Source organism: Cyanistes caeruleus, chromosome 6, assembly GCF_971803275.1.
Source record: "Cyanistes caeruleus chromosome 6, bCyaCae1.hap1.1, whole genome shotgun sequence".
In the NCBI taxonomy this organism is placed as follows: Eukaryota; Metazoa; Chordata; class Aves; order Passeriformes; family Paridae; genus Cyanistes; species Cyanistes caeruleus.
The window spans coordinates 33,930,867-33,944,895 of NC_141706.1; the positions used below are offsets into that span (position 1 = coordinate 33,930,867).

General features: G+C 40.6%; 1 long non-coding RNA gene across 1 annotated transcript; it reads left to right on the forward strand.

Annotated features, from left to right (window-relative positions):
• The first annotated feature begins 92 nt into the window (after positions 1-92).
• On the forward strand, positions 93-9,112 carry LOC147652585 (uncharacterized). The gene is made up of 3 exons (XR_015288335.1): positions 93-307; positions 450-516; positions 3,567-9,112. It is a non-coding gene; the product is annotated as an uncharacterized LOC147652585 (long non-coding RNA).
• The last annotated feature ends 4,917 nt before the right edge of the window (positions 9,113-14,029 follow it).

Sequence of the window (14,029 nt, forward strand, 5' to 3'; positions counted from 1 at the left end):
ATACCACCTTGCCCAAATGGAAGGCTCATTAACCCCAACAAGAAATAACTGAAGTTTTTTAATTTACTCAAAATGCATGCACCTGGAGGACTGTGTTTCTTTGATTTTCATTCAGGAAAGGACAACACAAGTACAGACAATAGTTATGGCTGATAACTACTAATTTTGATTTGTGCAAAGATGTAAACCTCCATGCTCCAGGGAAAAGTCTTTGCCCTCGGCTGTTGCTACTGGTCAGAGCTCTGGGGTCTCATCATGCTCACAGCACCTTGGCCCTGCAAAGCTGGGCCCTTCCCAGGCACAGCAGGTACACCTAGTGCCACACCTCTCCAAGCCCAGTCTCTGCAATGCAGATGCATGCAGGCATACTCTTGTCCCATTTGAGGCCTGCAACAGTCATGATGCAAGTACTCATAAATACTTAATAGTCATAAAAACTGCTCTAACAGGTACAATATTGAACAACAACAATATTGAAGATAACATCTCTCCAAAACTGGAGCTGTAGAGTAAAAGGTAGGTAAGTGTCGCTGACCAAAGTCTCCTTAGCTTGGTGATAGTTTTGTATGGGGGATGTGCTGAGCAGCTGTTTAAATGTCCAACTTATGCAAGGTGAGCGTGGTGCCAAACAGCACTGTGTGGAACACTGGGAACACCAGTGGTTTTGGCCATCTCTAGTAAAAGCACAACTAATTTAAACAGTCCTGTATTTTTTTCTAACTTGGTTTTAATAGCTAAAGCCCTTCAGAACATAATTAATGTTTATATATCCACTCTTGAGAGCAAATTAATCAGTTGCTCAGAAAGACCATTAAGATTTTTGCCTCTATGCATTGTAACCAATTATGAATCCAGGATTCACAGCTATTAGCTTCACCTAGAAATTCAGAAGTTTCCAATATTTTAATTGCAATTTAATAAAGAAAAAACAAAAGATCCACAAATTAATTCAGATGGAATAAAAAAAAAAATTGATGAAGTATTAAAAATAGCACAATTAGAAGTAGGAATGTCTAAGTCTCTCTCTTCTTTAAGTAGTTTTCACCTCATTCAGACTGACTTGGTATACCCAATTTATTCCATAGAAAAATCCCCATGATTCCAAAGTACAGATAGATTGTGCTTTTAACTGTACACTGCACAATTTATCTGTCATAAACAGCATAAAGCATAGCAGTTCTTCCTCTGTGTTTGGAGGTTCTGTGGTCTCCAGGAATACAAGAGGCTAATAGTAACAACTGAAGCACTGAATCACAGAAAAAAATAGGAAGAAATTCAATAGGTGTTGGAGTATCTGTCTCAAATAAAAGATGGAAATGTGCAAGGAAGAGTGTGCATAGAGCTGCCTTTCATATTTTTCTTAAACAGAAGTCACAATGCACAATGTGTAATGTCATAAAAATCTCCACTTCTAATATTTCTTTCTCTGTCAAGATTTCCTGGTAACATTTCACAGTACCAACACAGCAGGCCAGATGCTCTGTTTCCATATTCAGCCGTTGCAATTAGTTGATCTATGCTTGCTTCCAGTTTAGAATAAAACTTCGTGTTTTTATTACATTCAAATATAATTAATATGCTCTAAGCTGTGTTTTTAAGAGGTATAACTGACTGATCAGAGCTTATTGAAGAGGGTTGTGTTTGCTTTCCAAGGTATCACCTTTAATGAACAGAGACTCAACAAGCTGCAGGACATGGATGTAAGGGATTGGTACTGACACAGACTCCTCACATACTCCTCTCTAGGTTTCTTTCCATGTTTCCCCAAATCTTTTGAATACAAATAATGAATAAGGTTAAATGATGGCTATAGAATAAGCATAGCCATTACAAAAAATCCATCTGTCTTACAATGCTGGAAATCCATAGGTCAGCTGGACTAGTGGTGACAAAAAATGGGACCAGTATAGTGATATACCAAGTCTTTACACTGCAATAAACAGCCAGAATCTTTTTGCTCAAAAACTGGGCCAGAGAGAGAGAGAGATGGGGGCTTGGAGAGAGAAAGAAAGTGGGAGAGAGATTAAACAGCCTCTGATATCCATGATATCCAATGCCTATGCATGACAGTTTCAAAAATATTTCTGGGGATATACTTGGCAGGCAGTAGCCTGCAATTTCCTTCTAGATACATATAAACAGCAAAAGTACACAAACAGCCTCTTTTTATAAGAGATATAATTATCTTAATTTTCATGCATGTACAAAGACAATTTACAAACCAGCTAGGGCACAGCTGCCATTACTGGCCTCTTCATCTTCCCTCCACCCCAGGGCAGCCTCCTGGAACGCAGCTGGTACAAGTGTGATTGATCTCATAAGCTGCTAAAGTGGGCAAACCTTTTTCATTTAAAACAAAAAAAATATCATCAAACTAATCTTACCACTGCAAATGCAAAGCCATAATCCATGAGGGGAAGTCAAGGACACTTGCAGGAAACCAGCAAAAGAACACTTCAGAAGAATACCTAAGCTGTATAAAATGAACAGGAGGAGAAACAGCAATCTTCACCATGGCTTTTCTCCCAGTTCCAAGGATTTGCCATGTATCACAGTCTTTGCCAGTCATTCGAAATGTAGGCAGCTCTGGATCACCTCTAGAGCAGTGTACATAAAACAGGGAGGCTCATAAAACTAAGAGTCAACCCCACTGCCCTTCTTAAGTGCTTCATACCACTCATGTATCAGCAGGGCATGGATTTCACATAGGACTGATAAGTGTGTCTTACCGGTCTGGATGTTGATTTGACTTTTTTTTTTTTTTACCTGACATACTACTGCCACACAAAAAACCCCACATAGCTGTACACAGGCTGAATTCAATCTGAAGTTTAACCTCATACAAATGACTGTCGCACAGTGAAGCCTCAGATGTATGTACAAGAAGTACAATTGCAATTAAAATGTGAGGTAGTAACTCAGAAAGCAGACTGATAAGTAATATGTTCACTGAATTAACTAACCTCCTAGCTACATGAATGAACAGTAATTATAGGTATCATGAAACAGAGTCACAGAGTGTAACTGCACTGTAATTATATTTGCTGTATGAAAGGATGACACTGATAAATGAGATGAAAAGCAGAAGAAAAACCCCAGCTCAGGATCCAAGCGGGTGGAACAAAGCTACAATGATACCTATTCAGCAGCTTTTACTGCCTTACCATCTCCCTGCCAGAGGAACATTCCACACATCTCTGGAGGGACAGTGCTGGTGCATGTATCAGTACTGGGATTACATGCACACTGCTCTTCCTTAGTATCATCCCTGGAATTGCTACCCTGAGCTATTAGCAGTGACAGGCAAACTCTAAAACAGGAGTAAACTATCAACTGCACAAATTTCATTTTTTCCCTGCAGTACATTTGGTTCTATCAAGCTTAATGTTAAATGCACATTTACTGGGCTAATGTCAAGGCACTCTGCTCTCCCTGGTCATTTCTGCCTAAAGATAAAGAACTGGAGGGAAGAAAAAGACATTGTTTTTTGTTGGGTTTATGACTCTTGGGTTTTATGTATCACTTTTGCATTAGCAAAACTTTGCTGTTATCTCTGACCTTTTCAGTACCTGGCCAGCTCAGAAGAAGCATGGGAAACACCTCAATACACACTAAGAAAAAGAGAACTGGGAGAAAAGAAAGCATGGGAAAGTCGTCCCCAAAGAATAGAGACAGGATATGAGAAGAAAATGAAGGGAATCTGGTCAAGTACATCCCAATAGGACTTACACCCCCTCCAAACCCCACACATTTCCAGTCACAGGCGTGGCATGCTTTTTGTCTTTATTCCTAAACCTAAAAGAAGCTGGTTGGACTTGTGTAACACTGCCATCCAGTGCTGCTGGTGTGCCCCAGGCTGCAGCCCCACCTCTGCACCCTGAGCTAGCCCATCCTGAGCTAGCTAGAGGTGATCTGAGAGCAAGGCCACCATCCCAGCAGGACCCAGTAATCACCATCCTTGGGGCAATCTTCCAAGCTGTATTCCCTCACCTGTGGAAGACCTGGCATGACTCTAACCTACTGGATGAAGAGAAAATTGGAAGGCACAGCTATCCTTACTCACTGGAACCTCTGAAGCAGGGTAGATCACATAATATTAAAAGGTGAACCCATCCACACATTTTCACCTCTTTTTTCCAGTCTTTTAACAGCTCTAGAAGGAAGGTTTCTTATTTGGCAAATATAATGATAACAATTTGCCTGTTCTTGGGCTTGAGAACTGTTACGTAACTGGTGTCCTTCTTCTGGGAAGGGGGCATGGTTGTTCAGCCTACAAGGGAGACAGAAGGATGCCACAAGGATGCTGGGTAGGTTTTGTTCAAATGGTGAACACAGTTAAATTTGAGGAAAGGCAGATTCCCCATTTTTTTTATAAATGAAAATTTCATGTCCCTCAAGCAGCCAGAAGGGATCCTCTCAGACATTTTTCAGTGTGGCCCTGGGTTTTTTCTTTGAACTTGCTAAAACCCTCAGAGTCATATTTTATGACCCACTTCATTTATTATCTCATAATAAATACAACAGGTTGATTAATACAATACCAAATAGCTTACATGGAAATATCTCAGCATATGCAAAAGACAGCCTTTGCCCTTCTGCTGCTTCCAAGCAGAGCTTTTGGTTTCTGCAATGCTAGTTCAGAACTCTGTGCAAGTGTCTCCCAGGCCAGCTAACTCCCATTAGCAGAGGAAAAGATTTCTTCTGGATTTATCAGCCTTCATCACAGATGTCTGGAACTTTTTCACTGCTAACTAAATTGATACATTTGCTATGAAATAGTAAAATAACAGAATTTGCTTCCTTCAACTGAATAGCAGCAGGATGGACTGCAATGACTCACAAAAATAGATCTGCTGGCTTTTAAACATGCTTCAGCAAGAAAGGTGCAGCTGAATTTGATAAAATACAGACACTTTCTCTGCTAATTTGCACAGTCAGGAGAAACTACCTTTCAAATCAGGTGAAATTGAAAGGAAATCTTTGATGTAACACATAGAATAACGTCCTGTGAAAACAAACAAATGCTGCTTCTTTGTTTTACTGTAGCTATACTTAGTTAATATTGATGATTTGAAAATTTAATGTAAGGATTAATAGCAGGGATGGTATTTTTATTCTTGATCTGCAGAGATACATCATTATTAATTAAAGCAGGTACTGTACCTAAAGCCAAGTAGATAGCACAGAGTATTTTCCATTTCGTTATGCTTCAGATTTTTCAATAAAATTTCTTGAATATGCACAGTAATAATAATAAACATTGTTTATGAAAAGAATCTAACTACTGATTGAAGTAGATGGAAAAATATAGCAATTATTATATTAACTTCAAAAAGCAACCCCCAAATTTTGAGTTTGTTTCCGTGTTGCTTCTGGGCATTAGTTTTTTGCTTAATCCATGGAAAAGTGCTAAACTCCAGAAATCTTTCAGGCGAAAGATTTTAATCAAAAGCTTTCATGACATTCAGTTTTCCATCTTTCCTCAGCCTCCAGGTTTTTCCTGATCAACTTAAATTGCTTCCACCTGCTCTGATAAACTTCAGCCATTACTTCCCACTTCTGGTAAATACAGGGCCCCTATTCTGGAGTTTGATAGCACAGGAGCGTAGCACTGAAGCACATCACCTGTGATGTGCTTCCTGCACCAACCTCATCTAGGATACATAGATTATAGTCTTTGTGCTTGCTTCACCAATCCAGCCACTTTCAGGTACGGATAATAAATGCCAGAATGAAAATGCCATTCTGAGAATTAAGAGCAATCCATTAGGAAAAAACATAATTATCATTACTCTTAGTGTGCCAGAGGGCTATTTTCCTAGTTTTCGTAATTTCCAACTTGAAAGAGACACTTGAGCACAGTGACCTTTGACACTTTGTAACTACAAGAAAAGCAACATGGAAGAACAGCAGATCCTGGTTACTAATGTGAGAGGTACCAAGCCCAGGAATGACAAGGTGAAAATCCTCACTCACAGAGAGCTCATCTTTAACGACTGAAATGGAAACCATGCACTCATTTGTGTTGAAGAGGGTAGCTGATCCCTGCTAGTATCAGTCTATTACTGCACTGCTGTCTGTGTGGGCAGTGAAACCTGCTGGATCGGTTCCCACCACTGCTGGTTCCTTGTCCCTGCTAGGAAATGTGAGAGAGAAATATTTAGTCTTAAATATGAAGTTGGGCCCTTCTGCTTTTAGGTTCCAAACATCAGTACCTTAATCAGGACCTGATTAAGAGAAGTAGTGCCTCTCCAAAAATCTGGGGTGTGAAACAGCTCAGCTGGACAAGTGGTAGGAAGTCCCAAAGACTGACCTTAGGAAAAGGTCAAGTAGGGTATTTTCCCAGGGCAACACAGATCCATGATGGGGAGATCCTCAAGGCTCACAGCAGCTGGAGGGTGCTATTCCAGTGGCTTCCCAGGCAGAGGGACACCAAGACCAAACAAGCTACTCCAATCTCCCTGGCTGCTCATCCTGCTCTGCCCATCTTTGCATCTTTGCCAGATAAACCAGCAGAATAAGTTATTCCTCTATGACGGCAAAGCAAAGCCTTGTACAAATCACTGACCTTAAGCCAGCCCTACTCATGGATGTCTCTAATGGGAACTAAAAGGTGTTTCATCTGCTTTAGTCCTCATTTCATAAAATTTTAATAAAATCTCAATTTTTAACCTCAGCCAATTGGTGGTCCTCCAAACGCATCATAAAAAATGAGTCTTTCACAGGCACTTTTTTTTGCCATCCTCCAAGGATCATTGATTGCTTTTCCCATCACTGCACTGTTCCCAATATAGCACTATATTCCACAGTTATCTCCTGCAGGAATCTAGACTTTAATACTCCATCTCTATATCAGCCTTCAAAGTCTTTTGGTGCCAGAAATGCTCCCAGTTCAGTAATGTAATTACATTGAAAGACACAGGAATAAAGGAAAGCAACTAAGTTCCTGTGAAGTGGAATCAATTTGCAGTGGATTTATTTATTTCAACTACTTCTAGTGCTTATCTTGTATCTTGACCCAGAGTCATGAAGGGTCATGATGGGAAGTCCTGTTCATTTCTATCAGTCAGTCCTCTGAGGTCCAGGGAAGGAATGCTACCCACAGGGCATCTTGGAGAACTTTGTCAAATGCATTTCTAGATTAAAGAGTCTTCAACTTTCAAACAAGAAACCTGACAGACAGAAGAGCACTGAGGGGAATTATAGTCTTCACTTTGCCCAGACAATTAATACAATATAATTCTGCCTCCCCATTGCCTCCCATCCTGCATAGTTAAGCAGTCTAAATCTACTGAGAGATTTTTTTCCTTTGTTCAAAATGCAGGTCCTCAGGGTCTCTTCTTCAGCTTTTGCCTGACATTGGCACTGGTTGTATCCCCATGACACCTAAGATCCCATCAGTAAAGCTCTCTGGTTGCTTAAATTTCTGCTTCTGGGCCTACCCAAACATACTCAAGTCCTGACAGCCCTGAAAAACTCAATATTTCAGTCCTACAGGGATTCACAGAGAAGGCATTCCCTTTTTAGCAGCTGTATCTGCTAACTGGGATCCCATGGGAATTTCAACCTGGAGCTAGCAGAGAGCTGCAAGAAGGGAGTGGTGGGGTGGTATAAACTACCACTGCTACAATAAGGAAGATGGGGGAAGAAAGAGGGACAAAGGATTTCCAAAGAGCTGGTTGCCAGTGTGTTTCTGTCACTCCTAAATGTACCAGCAAATCCTGGTAAGGATTTTTTTTGCAGGAGGTTTTCACTTAACCAGTGAATATGATGGGTAATAGCTGGGCCAGCTGCCTAGGTAATCAATGCTTGGCATGAGCAGCATGAATGAAGGAAAGAGCCCACATCATTCAAAATTATACATGTGGCTCCTGCTTCTTTCTTTCCATTTGTTGCTGACCAACTCAGAGAGTCTCTGACTGCGTGGCAGCTCTTGTAGCTCTAATTAGGCACCTAAATATCCACTTAGCCAGGCTTTTCATTTCACTGGGCATCAGGGCACCTAAGAGCTAAGCACTATAGCACTAAAATTGAGTTTTCTGCATCACTCAGCTTCTACTTTGCAAGTGAGCTTTTCCTGGGAATCCCATTTTCCCCCTTGGGTAATAAAAAGCTTGCAAAGCAGCAAATTAGCTCTCTGGATTTAATTATGCATATCCACTAGTAATGGGAGTAATTGCACTGTCTCAGTCACATTGCACAGAATACTTGCTTGAAACCAAGCTGAAGAAATACCACTGGCAGCTATAGGAAGACAGACCAGATAAAAGGACACCAGGTGCAATGAGACTGCAAGATTATCATCTCACCTGCTGTGGTAATTAACAACCACAACTCTCACCCTACACATCACAGCTCTCTCTGCCACTCCCTTCTGGTGAAGAGATGCTATCAGATAGTCATCCCTCTGCATGACATCCTCTTGTATGAAAGCTAGAGGGCTGCAGGAGGATGTGTATCTCCTTACTGTATACTCACTAAGAGCCTCAAATTGCCTGACTGCTACCTGCAGCTGTCTGTAGAACTGGGACATGCACTGGGTATTTGTGGTCTAAGCTGAAAAATCCCAGGACTCATGTTTGCTCTACTAGTCCTGCACTGCTGTGCAAAAGGAAACTCAGATATGCAGGGAAATATTACTGCTCCTCCACCAAGTTGTTGCAGGACACAACCCTCTTCCTGCACCTAGCCTGGCAACAATACTCAGCAATACAAGGCTCCAGCCATCTATTCACTCAACAAATTATTTAGGTTGAACTGAATGAGGGAAGCAAACCAGAAGTGTTTCCCACAGGCATTGTGTCATGCTAGGAAGTACTGGACATGGTCTCTATGTGTGACTAGCACAGGCTTAGAAATGGAAGCTTGGATTATTCTGAATTTGTAGGGAAACATCTCTGCATGCTTCTTGGTTCAAGCATTTGCTGAGGCAGAAACTCTCCATCACAGTTTTGCTCTGTTTGCTGTCAAGCCCTGCTGGTCCTCTGTGGTCTCTCCCAGAACAGTCAGCACCACCACCGTGTTTCAGAATAGTCACTCACCTCCCACATCCTTCTCCTTTCTGGAGGCCTGAAGGTGTTTTCATCTTCTTTGACATCATGCCAGGTCTTAATTCCTTGATCCCTGCAGTAGCCTTGGAGGTCTCTAAACACACCCTGTGTCCTCCACGCTCACCTTCCTCTTGCCTGTAATTTTATACTTAGTAACTCAGAAAATAACAAGTAATGGAAATTTGGCAGTTATCTTGTCATTTGCCTTTATCAGATACAGCCAAGTTTAAAGATCCAAAACAAATTACTGAAGAAACATGTGTTCAGATGACACAAAAATATATTCAAAGAGGAATGTGTAATTGCACTTGGGAATGAAAAAGTACACCATACACTCATGAAAAAAAAGTGCTACTGTCAGCTTGAGGTTTTATTTAAAATAAAAAGTGAAATAAGAAAATTTTAGGAATTGATTTTTTTTTTTTTTTCCAATATTGACACTACAGAAGGGAAATTCTTGGGCAGGTCACAGCCCTCTGTGCCAACATGATCAGAGTAAGCCACTTGCAGTTTTGGAGTGTGTACACATATAAAAGCATGCATGGTGATCTGGAAGAAAAACCAATCCTTTTGGTAGAAGTGGTATGTCTGTCACAAAGCATAGGTAGGTCTCACAAAGTGAGGTGCTGATGGTGAGGATTGACTGATTTATGGATCTAAAACATGTAGTGGAAATTGTACTAATTCTAAGGATAGCAAGCAGATCACAGGCTTCAGCTCTGGGGAGTGTTGTGTATGGCTGACAGAGTAATAAAATGACTTGACAGAAGCTTTTTAATGCAAAAAGGCTTTACTATTTGATTCTCCATCATCTTTAGTGTTTAGCTGACATTTGTCTTGCCAAAGAGAGTTCAAAATGAGCACATAACACACCTCCATCTGCAGTGAGTGAAAAACTCTGACTAAGTATGTATGTACTCAAAACCTATTTTCCATAACTATAAGCAAATATAAAGATTACATGACAAAAAAGAGCCAACGCATTAATGTTTGGAGTTCAAGTAAGTGACACCAACCCAAGAACAAAAAAGATCAAAGCACCATTCTGCACACATACATGCTAACTGGGAAAAAACTGTCATATTTATAGTCAACAAACTTTCTAGGGCTGTGTATTTCAAGTAAAATTGTACACTACTGGATAAAACATGCTCCTGTCACTTTTTGCTTATATCTATCCTGTAAAGCCAGGATAGATGAATTATCTGCATCCCTTTAATTTAAATACCTTTGGCCAAGACACTGGAACAGAGAGGATTTACAAAGAGTAGAAAATCTGTTCTTCATTTACCTAAAACACATCCCTACAGTCATAACTGTGGAATGAGATAATGCCATTTGGCAAACTGATCATGCAGAGTCTGGCATTTCCCTTTGGGTATTAAAGCAGAGACAAAAAAACGCATATACAACCCAAGATCTAAATAATGGAAGGGACTTTCAGCACAATTAACTAAAGCACTGAGGTAGTTACCTGCCAGCGTCCCACCCATCACAAAAAGAAATATTGTCCTTTCTTAAAGGCTCAAAATTTTATGAAACACAAATGCATTTTTTCCTCCTCCTTCCCTCTTCCCTTTTTACCCACTACTGCAAAGATTTGTTTTTCTTCTGAGAAGAATGACATTTCACCATCCCCTTTTAAATATTTATTGGTGAATTTAGTGTTCCTTAGTATTCCTTAGCATTCCAGCTTCCCCATCATTTTACCAGAGTACATTAGTCCTGATTGGTGAAGATTAGAAAAATGTTGTGGGTGTTTGTTGTTGTTTTTTTTTTACCCTTGCTCAGATCAGTGTGTTATAAACATCATCCTCAGCCAGTGAATCCTGTGATTCTTCCTCAACACAAGGAGCAAACACAGACAGGACTTAATGGCCTGCAGAAGCTCCAGCTGAAACACTGGAAAACTTCTGCTGCTACCCTCAATGAATGTATATTTGAAGAAGGCAAATATACATATATGCATATGTACATGTGTATTCATAAATATATATATACACACACACACATACACAGTGTAAAAAGAAGAGAGGGGAGACAGGTGAATTTGGAAAGTAATGGCTCTCCCTTCAGAGATTTATCTGAATAGCAAAACCACCATGGAGGAGCTCCAGCTCCATAAAGCTGAAGTGCTGGCCAGACGGATAAAGCTAGTGGGGTCTACTCTGAAGCAGGTTTGCTGCAGATATAAGAAGCATATAATCTAAGAGCAAGGCAACACATAGGGTGACTTAAGAGGGCAGAGAACAAGCACATGCTGCCCTAAAACTGCTCCCCCATATTCCCCTGCTGAGTTTGTTCATGACATTTAAGAGCTGCTACTGCTATTGCCAGTGCTGGAAAGAGGGCAGAGCCTGCTCCCAGATAGCAGGGAGAAGATATCTGCCCTTTAGAACTTCAGGGCAAAGCAGTGTATGGAGAGAAAAAAAGGTCCAGCTATCCTTTTCCAGTTCAGGGGACACTTCTGAGCTCTTCCAAGAGGTGACCTAAAGACAATTTACTCTGCATTACACTTTTATTAAGCATTAGGACCCTAATTAAAATTATTCACAGCTGGGTTGTTTGGTTTATTTTGTTTTGGCTGTGTGTTATCCCAGCTGGTGGTGGAAAATAGGATGAAGGAGGGATTATAGTGCCTCTTTATGTGTCTGACAAGAGACTTATCTGCTCCATACCAAGAGTCTTGTCCAGCTTTCAGTTTTGCTGCCACCACTGGCACATTAAACATCCTTGACTTTTAGGCCCAAATTTCCTTTCCAGAGTGGAAAAGATGGCAAAGGACAAAGAGAACTGGCAGGCAGCTCCATTCCACTGGCACTGAGTTGCTGCATGGTCAGCAGGTTTGTCCCTGAGGTGCTGTGAAAATGGATTGTGGTATCCCAGCCATCCTGCAGCAAAAGGATGGGCCCTTGGTGATGCTGAGCACCAGCCAGTCACCACCTGCACCCTCTGCCCTGGGAGCCAAGTCGTTTTCTTACATGAAGTGTAACTGCTGCTGTAGCCAAATGCTGCAGGTAGGGAGAAAATACTAAATCATCCTCTTTAAACAGCATCAGACCTCAGAAACTACATGCCTTGATGCCAAGATGACATCTCAAGATGGAGAATTTCAGGTTTTTCTCTCAGTGAAAAAAAATCCAAGACCTAGATGTTTACCCTCAAAGTAGTCCAGATCTGCATGTACAGAGAGCTTACATTGTTTCTCCTCAGTGACAAAACCCAAAGGCATCAAAAGTTTTATTAGCTCAAAGCTCCATATTTTACCTCAGATTGCTGAAGTGTTTTTTCAACACTTTCCTGAATTATTGAGTGACTTATTTATAGTTTGACCTCAAAACCAGTTCAGATTTCAAACGAGTTTCAAAAAAATTTCAAACAGGTCAAACCCATAAGACTATATGTCTTGGAAATGGCTGCTCACTATTCTCAGAACAAATCCCCAGGGTTTCTACAGCTTTTAGCTAAACAGTGGGCAAGTGCCCAGTACAAGACTGCAATTGTTTGATGCAGAATCTCTAGTATTCACCCTCCAACACCCTTTCAACACATGCCCTTAAAACACAGTTTTCAGAATGGATCCAGAAGGGTTGTAAATACAAAAGATAACAAATATACTAAGCTGAAGTACTAACTTCCAGAAATTTCAGACCACAACAAAAACAGTAGCACTCATACAAAATAAACCAGATAAAAAAGTGAAGAAATAATTATACAAAAGGGGTGAGAGTAAAACAGAAAGGATGAAAGAGGGATGCTAGTGTGAAGTTTAAGATCTCTGTTGGAGTTTAGTTTGCATTGTGTCCCAGGTTCTGATAGAGCTACACGCACCTCTTGGTCTGTCTACAAAGAGGAACAAAATCTCTGCTTTTAACCCACAGCCACCAGCTATTTTTATTTTGGGGCTCAGTGTGAACAGATTTTGTGAAGGAGCACTGAGGAAGGGAGCAAGATAAAGGCTATCACCTCCAAAATCTACATACATTCAAGTGGGAGTTACTGCAGTAACAACATGAGCAATACAAACCCCAACACAAGTCCTGTCAGTTCTTACAAGTGTCCCTTAGCCTGATTCTTTGCTTCACCTCCTCCTTACCCAGGCAATATTTAGCAATAATCTGGTAGGTGTGGATCTCAGAAAATCCACGCAGAAAATTTTCCATACAGGAGAAACACTCACTGATAGAGAATAGTTTTTTGGGGAGGTCATCCCTTGCTCCTACAGGGAACTCTGCTGAAGCAACATGGCCAGTGGGATGACACTGTGGATGACCCAACTTACATTTAAGAAATCAGCCATGACCATCACTGCCAACAATGTCCAGGAAAATTCAGTGTAAACAGGGTACTCCCTGGAAATAAAAGTATGTATTGTACCTCTGAACTCTGGTGAATGGCATCTCTAACTGCCTTCTGGTATTTTTACTATTTCACATGGATGGATGATATTCAGGAAAGAGCATCAAGATTTTGGTGACACAAATAAGCAGCAGTAAGATGAGATGTGGAATGGGTAATAATTTAAACTGTAGATCATAACAAACTTCTATTATAGCCACAGTATATGTGATATCAAGAGAACATGATAACAAACTGATAGCTAATCCTTTTTATGGCAAATGAGTTCTTTTGCTGCAGTGGTTAGTGTGAGTTACAATGAGCACAGAATATAAATTATAAAGACAGTCTTTGCATTACCTGCATTTTTAGGAACTACCATGTCCATACACTTTCTTGGTAAAATAGGAATATCTTTCAGATCACACATTAAATAAGAGAATGCCTTCCACTTCTCTGTAAGTATAAAGAAGACCAGTAAATTAAGAGTGCATATCAGAGTTCAAATGCTTGTATAAAGGAATTTTATACCAACTCTGAAAAGAGGATAAAAACAACCTATGTTATAAACATTTCCAAGGGTTCCCAGGTGATGTCACATCAGTCAGGAATGAACTGGTCCCACACCCCTAGGAGTCCTT